This window comes from Boleophthalmus pectinirostris, unplaced genomic scaffold (assembly GCF_026225935.1).
Source record: "Boleophthalmus pectinirostris isolate CB_2022bp ecotype Guang Dong unplaced genomic scaffold, ASM2622593v1 HiC_scaffold_7, whole genome shotgun sequence".
NCBI classification, from domain to species: Eukaryota; Metazoa; Chordata; class Actinopteri; order Gobiiformes; family Gobiidae; genus Boleophthalmus; species Boleophthalmus pectinirostris.
Window position 1 is genome coordinate 7,925,682 of NW_026571473.1, and position 11,208 is coordinate 7,936,889.

The 11,208-nt window shown below is 37.4% G+C and overlaps 1 protein-coding gene across 1 annotated transcript in view; it reads right to left on the bottom strand.

Moving 5' to 3' along the window:
* The window catches only part of fcho1 (FCH and mu domain containing endocytic adaptor 1), an 81,104-nt gene extending 70,179 nt beyond the window's left edge, over positions 1-10,925 (bottom strand). Inside the window, 1 exon segment of the mRNA XM_055164557.1 lies at positions 10,796-10,925. The gene's annotated coding sequence lies outside the window, so the exon portion shown is untranslated.
* Positions 10,926-11,208: the final 283 nt, after the last annotated feature.

Consider the following 11,208-nt stretch of genomic DNA (forward strand, 5'->3'; position numbering starts at 1 on the left):
GTCACCTGTTTGTCTTCATGGAGATAGAGAATTGAAATGCCATACCATGGAACATTACAAGTAACGCAATATTGTCGCCTCATGCAGTTTGCCGACTCACTTCCTATTAGGGATGTAACAATAACCGAAATATCGTGATCTTGTATCTTCAAAAGTCTCACAATAATATAATTTGATATATTATGACAGCCCATTATAAGTTCATTTGCTTAAATGCATTATTTTATAGTAACAACAGCTTCTAAACACAGCAAACTACATATCCCATAATTCATTTCAGTGCAGACAACAAGAAGAGGTGTTTTTTACTTAAATTCTTGGGATTATGATGGAAATAATTCACACCAAAATCTTGTCAAGGTATTTTAAAAGCAAAAAAGTGTCTTATCTACAGTTATATCAGCCTCTCCAAAATAACGCAATAAATATCGTACCGTGAGATACATATTATGATAATGCGTTTTGTGATACTGCCTATATTTCATCTTTAAACAGCCCGTATTACATTTCCTGATCTATGTTATAATGTTGTTTCTTCATCACAAACATACCTGGAGTTGTGTTTTGTTTCATTCACACACAAATCCTGAATATTTTGACACTCTGTACCACCTTGTGATGTCATGTGGCGATACAAGAAGGGCTCAACAAGAAGTGTTTTTAAACTCCATGCACCTAAATAATTTGGATGATTTCAGTCCTGGCATCGTCCACCTCTACTGAACTAAATGTAAAAGGTCGCAGTTAACTTTAAAACTACCACTTTGTGACATCACAAGGTGGAACAGAGCATTTTGAGTTTTGGAGATGTAGACAGACTAATAATAAAGGGTTTCTCAAAGATGTGTGAATGAAACACAACACAAATGGGTATGTGTTTTGCTTAAAGCGTCAAAGAGTCAATTTTGTGTAATATAAGACCTTTAAGCATTCCTTCATCCAGTGTAGTCTCTTTTACGATTTCATAAAAATACAAAGAGCATTGTGCTAATATATAAATAGCTGTGGTCAGACCCATGATCTAAACTCCAGCGCTGAAGTCTGGGCCACATGAGGATACAGTTGGAGCAGGAGGATGGGTGAGCTGGTGACTCTGCACACTGCACATCTAATGCTCTGTCCTTCTCCATTACCTTTAAATGTGTTTTGGCCGAGCGTGGAGGAGCAGAGATCATTTTGTGTCAAGGCTGATTTCTCTGCCACTGTCTCCTGGGTTCACCTGCCATGGCCGACCAGCGGGGTGGCTCACTGGCTGAGCTTTTTCTGATAAATAATTGTATTTGCAATATGTGGTTTAAAGTAGGATTCTGTTCAGAGTGTAAATTTTAAACCACTCCAGGAGCATTAAAGCATAAAACTTTTCTGGTGGAGGGTCCGCTACGTACGTGTCTCCACGAAGATGTTATTATGACTCAAGACAAGCTTTACTGATCCACAAGGGAAAGGCTCATACATCAAAATATACACAATAGCATATGAAAACAATGAACATGTAAAAAATCTGTTCATTCATTCATTTGTTTTTCAAAATAAAACCAAAAATAAGAAAACAACTATTTTCTTTATTTGTCTCCAAAACCAAAGTGAAAAAACAGATTACGATTAATTTTTTTCAGTTTTTTCAGACCAGGACTGAGACAGGGACCAGACCAGGACTGAGACAGGGACCAGACCAGGACTGAGACCGGGACCAGACCAGGACTGAGACCGGGACCAGACCAGGACTCAGACCGGGACCAGACCAGGACTCAGACCGGGACCAGACCAGGACTCAGACCGGGACCAGACCAGGACTCAGACTGGTTTAGTCCTGGTTCTGTCCTGGTTCTGTCCTAGTTCCGTCCGTATGCGTCGCAAAAGTCCAGTATCGCAGTTTAAGTCACAGAAATGGGAAACGGCCATTATCCATTTTTTCCCATTATTCATTTAAACACAAAATCGAAAACTAAAAATGATAATGTTTGCACTATGGAGCTTTTCTGTTTTTTCATTTTGGTTTTGGGGACAAATAATGAAGAAAATAGTTGTTTTTTCATTTTCTTATATTTGGTTTGATTTTGAAAAATGAATGAAAGAATGATAAACGGATTGTAAAAGCTCCTTCTGTTTCAAAGAGCAGTCCTCGCCGTGATCGTACAGGGTGTGCAAAAAAAGAAAAAAAGATTCAGATCCAAATGTCTTTGTAAAGGATTGTAAAACTGTGTGGTTTTAGCTGGATAGGAAAAGGACCAATTAGACCATGTGCTCAGCTTCTTGAGTGAAAAACAGTTCTATGTAGTAATGCAACAGAAGAGCACCACAGGAGAGAGAGAGAGATGGACAGACTGAGCCCTGTCCATTGTGTCCAGACTCAATGTGCTTTTGTCAGAGCCACAGTGACACAGGGCATTTGTCTGTGGTCAGCAGGTCCAACATTGAAAATGTAACATTACAGCATCAGAGAAGAGGTACAGTGTGCTGATGTTAAATTCATCTGTTAATTAGTAATCATAATGGATCACAAGTAAGTCCTAAAACATGATAGACTCATCATACATAATAAAAAAATGTCCTTGTGTCTGCTATATAGGTATCATCTAGGACATACGTGGATCATTACGTTATCATTTGCACAATTTAAATCACAATACTCATCCAAAATGACTTAATAAAAGAAACAAGTCCACTTCAGCGTTAGAAAACTGTGGTGCCCAATGGGAGCCAACGTCGCTTTAAATGTTATCACAACAAAGACTCTGCATTTTATCTTATTTGGTTCTTTTTTCCGACCAAGAGTTTGTTTTCATACCTGACAGTTTCGAATGTTCACTAGCGGTCTTCCTCAGAGTGGTCATGTGATGTTGCTGTGATGTGTCACCTGATTTAACCAGGTTTTGGCACATGTCACAGCAACTTCACGTGACCACTCTGGGGAAGACTGCTAGTGAGCAGTTGAAATTGTCAGGTATGAAAACAAACTCTTGGTCTGAAAAAAGAACCTAATAACATAAAATACTGGAAGATGAAATGACCCCGAGACTCGGCATATATAGTTGGCAACACAAAAAGCTAGAGAGTACTGGATTCTCTTTTTTCATTTGTATATCAAAATGACTAAACAACACTGCTGAATTCTACATGTATCACTGATTAAGAAAATAAAATTGGAGTGAAAAGTTGGGCATGTGCAGGTGGCAGTGAATACGGGAGTTGATCAGCAAAAGTCATCTTAAAAACAAGTGGTCAAACATGCACGAATCAGTCCAAATAAAACTTCGAATGAGTAAATGAGAACAACTATAAAACAAATATAACATGTATAACGGCTCTGAAAAGTAGATTTTGCAATAGGCCTGCTTTACTTCATTAAGAAGAAAGTAATAATAATCAATCCCTCAATAATAATTCAATCCCAAACACAAAAAAATACACTAACTGCAAAATGATACACCAGCTTTCGGTCTACGTTTTATTCCAGGACATATGTAGGCTTAGACAAATCAATTTGGTTGGTCAACAAATAGAAATCTGTAGTTATTAGCTCGTGTTTGGACAAGTGTTGTTGACTCTGGAACCGGTTCTTTTGAGCCACGTGAGCCATAAATTAAAAGGGCCCACATTACGCCATTTCCTGATCTATGTTATAATGTTGTTTCTTCATCACAAACAGACCTGGAGTTGCGTTTTGTTTCAATCACACATGTTTAAAAAACACAATTCCTGCATATTTAGACTGAGTTCTCAAACAGAAAACACTCCTGATCCGCCTTGTGATGTCACAGTAATACAGGCAGCTCCAATGTGTTTTTAAACTCCATACACCTTCACTAGAATCATTTCCATAATTTCAGACATGGAACTGCCAAGAATCAATTTTGCATAATATAAGAATCCTGCTCTTAGCCCATGATATTATATTGCCCACATTTAGTTCAGAGGTAAATGAATTGTACACATATTTACCCTTCTTGTGACAGAATCCTTTCCAGCTCTGTATCCTTAGAAAGATAGATCTGACTTCATCAATTCTTCAGTGACCCAGACCGACCTTTACAGAAAATGTCATTACGCCTTGAAAGTCCAAACTGAGCACAGATAAAAATACAAGAATGTGACCTTTATCCAGTAGCCATGAAAGATTGTGTTTGTACTACCTGTTTAAATAAGTAACCTTGTGCTTTGAAATAATTATGGTTTAAATTGAAACCCCTTGAAAACTCCTGCTAACAAGTCAATAGTCTCTCCCTTTCATTCATGTTTCACACTTACATCACTTGTGGGAGCATTAAAAGACAACGTGAAATGAGGCGCTAGGGACGTGGCAATGTGATTTGAATTACGAAAAGGTCAATTGAAAAGTTAAGTAACCGAGGGGATAAAAATGCTTTGTTAGGTGTGTCGACTGCATCTTCTTAGCAGAAAATTGGAGTTAAAGGTGCACTGCGCCACTTTTCTAAGTGGAGAGTCCGCCACCTCCTTGTCTCCATGGAGATGTTATCGCTTTCCCTGGAATAAGGCTGTGCAATCAATTGAATTTTGATCTCAATTTTAATTTGTGTTTCAAATGATCTACAAACTCATATAATCAAGCTGAAACGATTTAAAGTTTATGTTAATTTTAGGATTTTTAGTTTATTTTGGATACATTTATGTTCTTCTATGCCTTATTTCAAGTTCAAAGTATATTTTATTCATTTTGTTTTATACATTGCAAAACTGCTCTAAGGTACAGATTTGTAGCCTGAATTTATTTTCAATTTGAAAGATTTGCATAAATTATCAATAACAAAGTTGTTGTTTTTTTTTTGAGAGAGAAATGCTGAATAAATGCATTATTTTTAGCTACACTGCTAAAAAATAATCGTGTGACTAATAGTGATTTCAATATTGACCAAAATAATTGTGATAATGATTTTTTCCATAATCAAGCAGCCCTACCCTGGAATGTTCCATGGTATGACAATAAACATTCAGCTGATATTTATTCACTGTGGGTGTTTCTATAGCTCAAAAATTCCACAATATCTTCTGTAAATACGGGCGACTCTCAACAGATTTGAATTGTAAAATAGCATGATGCTATAACCTCCTTGTCTCCCATGTTCTAGACAAAGCAATAACATTTCTATGGTGACTAGCAGGTGGCAGACTCCCCACAAGAATGCATGCTAATGTGCACTTCCTGATGATTGGACAGTTCAGACAGCACACAGCAGACACAAAATTGCCTCGAGTGAGCTTCAAGCCATGTTAGACTTTTGTTACTTCCTCAAGTTGTGTTTTGTTTCATTCACACATGTTTGAGTAATCCTTTTATTATTAGTCTGTCTACATCTCCAAAGCTCAGAATGTTCTGTTCCACCTTGTGATGTCATGTAGTTTTAGCTTTCCAGTCAACAGATTGGCAATTCCAGGACTTAAATTATTCGCATGATTCCAGTGAAGGTGTGTGGAGTTTAAAAACACAGTGGAACACTTCCTGTATCACAACATGACATCACATGGTGGAACAGAGTGTTTTCAGTTTGAGAGAAGAACTGTCTGTGTGTTAAACATGTATGAATAAAACAAAACACAACTGCATGTATATTTGTGATAAGAAAACAACAATATAGCAGAGATCAAAAAATAACATAATATGGATCCTTTAAAGTTGCACTATGTAACTTTTTAGTTGGGGGTCCATCACCTGCTTGTTTCTATGGAGATGTCACTGCTCTGCCTGGAATGTTCCATAGTATGACAGTAAACAGCTCTACTTTACATTTATTCAGTTACAAGTGGTTTTATAGCTCAAAAATAACTAGAAAAACAGGCATTCTGACTGTGAGCAAGGTCACCTCTCCACAGACCTGACCTGTAACTTGGTCTGGTTTGGTCTTCATGAAGATAGAAAGGTTTATTGCCATACTGTGAAACATTCCAGACAAAGCAATAACATTTCCACAAAGAAAAGCATTTGGCTGACCCTCCACCAAGAAAGTCACTCAATGTACCTTAATAAAAAAAAGTTAAAGCAAAATGAAATAGTCATCGATCAATACAAGTTCTTTTTTCTTCCAACCGCATGCATGGCTAATTACAACCAAGAATCCCCCTCCTCTGTCTCTCCCTGTCCCACCTGACTCCACTTTCCTCCTCCACTCAGGTCCTCTTACTACTCCTAATCGTTGCGGTGCTTTGGAGCGTTCTGACTGGCCGCTCTTCAACACATAATATGGAGCCGACTGAATTATACATGTGTAGCCTTTCGTCTGAAGCCAAAGCAGCGCGAGGCCGTCCCTGCTCCCAGCCAACCAGGCCAAACGCCACAGCCAGGAAATATGAGGCAGGAAGCAGGACGCTAACCTATTACATAACAAACAACGTCTAGTTGCTAATATTAGGTCCACTATGTATTGGAGGAGGATTTGATGCAACATTTTGAATTAATTATAATAAAAATGTAAAACTGACTCTTGCTTAAACTTTTGTCAGAGGAGAAGGGCAGCCAAAGCAGATGGAAGTATCCTCAGGCAAAATATGAAGCCATAAAGTTAAAATACATTTCCTGATACAATTTCATTATACACCTCAGGTATTTTTATTGACTCTGTAAGTTCTGTCTTAATTTCTTAAAATATTAGATGCAAAAATATGATTTTATTAAAAAGTCAGATTTTTGTACTTTTCTAACTTTTTTTATGAACATGCTGGTCTCTGTGGAGAGGTTTGCTTTGCCATGTACATTCCACAGTATGGCATTAAACATATCTAACTATATATCATGCAATGGAGTCAAGACAGTGACAGTAGGCCAAGTTACAAGTCAGATCTGTGGAGAAAAGTCCCAGCTCATAGTAAGAATCGATATCCAGGTATGTTTAAGCAATAAAAACTCTTGAAACTGAATAAATGCTGGAAAGATATGTTTAATGCAATACAGTGGAACATTCCAGGTGAAGCAGTGACATCTCCATGGAGACAGGGAGATGGCAAGCCCTCTATCAGAAAAGTTACACAGTTATTCTGAAGTCTGAACTCTGCTCCAAACCACATGCTTTTACTGACAGAAAATTGGCTGCAGATCTCTCAGTTAAAAAGCCCAAAGCGGATCATTGATCATTTGAAACAACTGGATCTTTATTTGATTAAATTTCGATCAACTGCAGCCCTAGCACTGGGGGTATGTACCAAAATGCTGTGGTCGGTTTGAGTGTCCGGGAGCGTGTCCAGGGACTACAGCAGGTCATCGTGTAGGGATGAAATGAGAGCGATCGAGCGCAAACAAATCTAAATGCAAAACAGGGCTCCTGGATATGCACGTCTCAGCTTATGTCCCATGTTCAGTACAGAACTTTCACTGCAGCTTTCAAACAACTAAAGAAGACATTAGTAAAAAGCCTATCATCATAATAAAAAGTTACCAGCTTGAACAAAGGAAAAGTTAAAGGTGCATTGTCTAACTTTTCTGGTGGAGGGTCTGTCAACTGCTTGTCTCCATGGAGATGTCATTGCTTTGTCTGGAATGTTTCACAGTATGTTGTTAAGCTTTTCTATCATCACAGAAAAAAAACCAAGACCAAGTTACAGGTCAGATCTGTGAAGAGACAATCCCACTCACACTCAGAATTAGGGCTGTCGCAGTTAGGGAAATTCTCCTGCGGTGTGGTATAGCGGCTCAACAGCGCAGTATGCAGTGATACCGCATAATAATAATAATAATTCTTGAAGTCATAACATTTCAATTCATATTCTGATGAATGCTTCAGTTAGAATGCTTTTACTTTGTGTGTGATTTATGTGCATCATCATGTTCACGGGCACGTGCGCGTCTCCAAAAATGGACCCGAGCAGGACTCTGGGTCGAATCACGTTGGTCAAATGCGGTGATCACGGTAACCAAACATGCACCGCGGTGAGCCTCTTAGTTCCGCGGTGATTCATTTTGTTTTATTTATTGTGACAGCCCTAGTCAGAATGCCTGTTTTTGTAGTAATTGTTCCATCTGTCACATATTGAATGATAAGTTGATTAATTATTGTGATAGTTCTCGACATAGAGATATGGAGAAAATCAGGGCTCTTATTTTGCATTAAAGGGCCCATATTACGCTATTTTCTGATCTATCTTATAATGTTTCCTCATCACAAACATATCTCAAGTTGTGTTTTGTTTCTTTCACAAAAGTTTAACACACAAATCCTGCATATTTAGGCTGAGTTCTTCTCTCAAACAGAAAACACAACAGAATACTGCTACATGACATCACAAGGTGGAACAGCACATTTTAAAGTTTGGAGATGTAGAGAGTCTAATAATAAAGCATTACTCAAGCATGTGTGAATGAACTAAAACACAACTCCATGTTTTTGATGAGGTAACAACATTATAACATGGGTTAAAGCTCACAAGAGTCAATTTTGCGTAATATAGGACCTTTAATAATACTTCCCCGAAAGTAGTTTACAATAACCTGAATAAAGCTTTAACGCCGTGGGATGATGCACATGTTTACCAGTGAACCACAAAACCTCAGTACAGTCATTATTGGTGCAGCTCATCATTAAATACATCTCACTGACAGTAAACAGCACAGCGGAATTAATAGGTCTGCCTCTTCAAGTTAAAAGGTGCACTATGGTGCTTTTCTGGTGGAAGGTCCGTCACTTGTTTGTCTCCATGAATGTTATTGCTTTGCCTGGAAGATTACACAATATGCCATTAAATGTATCTGTCTGGCATTTAGTCAGTTACAAATATTTACTGCTTAAAAATACCTTGGAAAAACATGTGTTGTTACTGTGTGCAGGGCTGCCTCTACACAGATCAGACTGGTAATTTGACTTGGGAGTGCCTCCAGTTTGTCTACATGGACATAAGTAAGTTTAAACTTAGACTATGGAGCATTCTGGACTTGGCTTGAACAATTTTTCTAACAAGCTTCAACATTGCGATACCTTTGCAATTTATGTTTGTTAAAAGTTTTATACCCATCCAGAAAAATTGAAAAAAGACTGAATGAACTGACAAACTAATACAAGAATCATATTTCAGAACACAAGTACAGATCTGAACTACAGGGTTAGAAACTGAATATTTTGTTGTTTGTGAAGGAAATTAAATGATAGTACTTCAAAAATTAAAGCCATTCCGATTTTGCTAATTGCGTCCATTCACATTGTGATTTCGATTTGATTACAATTAATCTTGCAGTCTGACTTTCCAACATTTGAGCGATTATATAGAAGTTTGCAGGCAGCAGTAGCTCACAGAATAGACCCAAAAAAAGGAAATAAAGATATCAAAAGACAACTTCAGGGGAATTCCTAGGGGCTTACTTTGACGAGATTTGGAGGTGACTGACGGCCAAGAAATGCAAAGAAGCAATGTGGCAGTAACCAACAGAAATACCACAATGAAGAAGAGGAAAGAAGAAGTTATCAGCCTAACAGTGTAGACCTAGAGCAGTCTAATACAGATAAATGATGCTCCTATAACCTTGTGCCTGCTGTGTCCTGAGTCTGTATTCACTTATCAATTAATTTGAATATAAAACTAGCATTCAAATACATGGGAAGACAGTCAGTGTTTGGAAGTAACTAAAATGCAGAAAAAATGTATTCAGAATTTTAAAACTTTTTTTTTAGACAGTAGAATGTGATTTTAAACATTAAATCATATATTATATGATTTTATATTAGGTCCATGGGTGTATACTAGTCTATGTGCTGTCAAGCTTATTCTGATACAGCTCTAGATTCTAAAGTTTTTATCTTGTGAATGTGACTTTAGTATCGAGACCTGCTCAAATAATTAAGTAATTTTTTTTTATTTATATAGCGCTTTTCACAGACATGTCACAAAGATGCTTTACAGATCATTATTTGTTCATTCCCCAATGAATATCTAGTTTCGATACTAGTTTTAGTATTGATTAGTATCTGAATTTCAATACTTTTGACCCTCGGACAGTTACTCTTTCATTTATTGACATTTAGAATATTACTGTCCTAAAAATCAAAGGGATACATTGCAGTACACAGTACAGACATAAAGCTGTTTTAATCATCTGTGGAATCTAACACAATATAATATAATATTATTATAATATAATAACAGAACTTTATGTCACTATACACATTCTTGAAATATTCTTCCCAACACTGCACATAAAATAACAAAAACAACATTAAATTGCACGCTGTTCTTCCTGTGCTTACTTCAGGGTAAATAAATAAACCATATAATAATATTTTTGAAGCATTATCAGCATTCTAAAAGCAACCATTCTTAGCTCCTTGAATTAATAGGAAACCTGAACAATGCCTTGTTTATATGGACATACCTCTGAATAGAAAGCAGGATATGCTTTCAAAATGAATGCATTATTTGCATTTTCTGTAGGCTAAAAAAACAAACAAAATTTAATAATGAATCAAATGATAGCAAAATAAAGAATACATAACTTGTGCTATTAAAAGATAATAATAAAAGGCATATTGGGGCTAGAAACTGCAGAAATAATCAAAACAGACTATTAAAAAACTAAAAGTAGGCTACACCTGCCAAGCCCTGACCCACCTTGATGCTACGACTCCACTCATGTTCAGCTTCTTTGCTAAATCAGATTAAAAATCATATACTGTATTCCTAAAAACACACAAAATCAGGTCTGAACGTGCCTCCATCAGTCCATATGTCACATGCTGCCAGTTACAATTCAACAATGTCACAGCAACTCGATATATTTACACGCAACAGCCCAAGATCGTGCGTTCAAGCTGATTTTTCGCAATATTTCTCCACATATAGTAAGGATAAACAACTTAATTACCTTAGCATACTTCGGTGGGGTCGTTTATATGTTGTTTCGCCGCTCCAGACTCTCCAGAGCCATGGTTGAGACTCGGATCACTGAGCGGTGTGGTCGTAGTAGTAGAAATCCTCCAGCAGGCAGTTTTCAGTGTGCGCTCCTGGACCCGCCCCCTGCGCTCTGATTGGCTTTCTCGTACGTCAATCGCGGAGAAACGAGTAGTAGGCATAGCAACCGTCAAAAGGCGGGTCCGGAAGGTTATAAAAGGAGATGATTGGTACGGCTTCGTTGATAACGCCCATTATCAGAAGGCTACCTGCTTTTGGTTTGTATTTAGTAAAAATAAGTAAATATGGGATAAAAAAAAAAAGTAGGCCAAAGTATCACTGACTATGTTGATATTATGTCAGTAGTGTGTGTGCTGCTTTCATAAA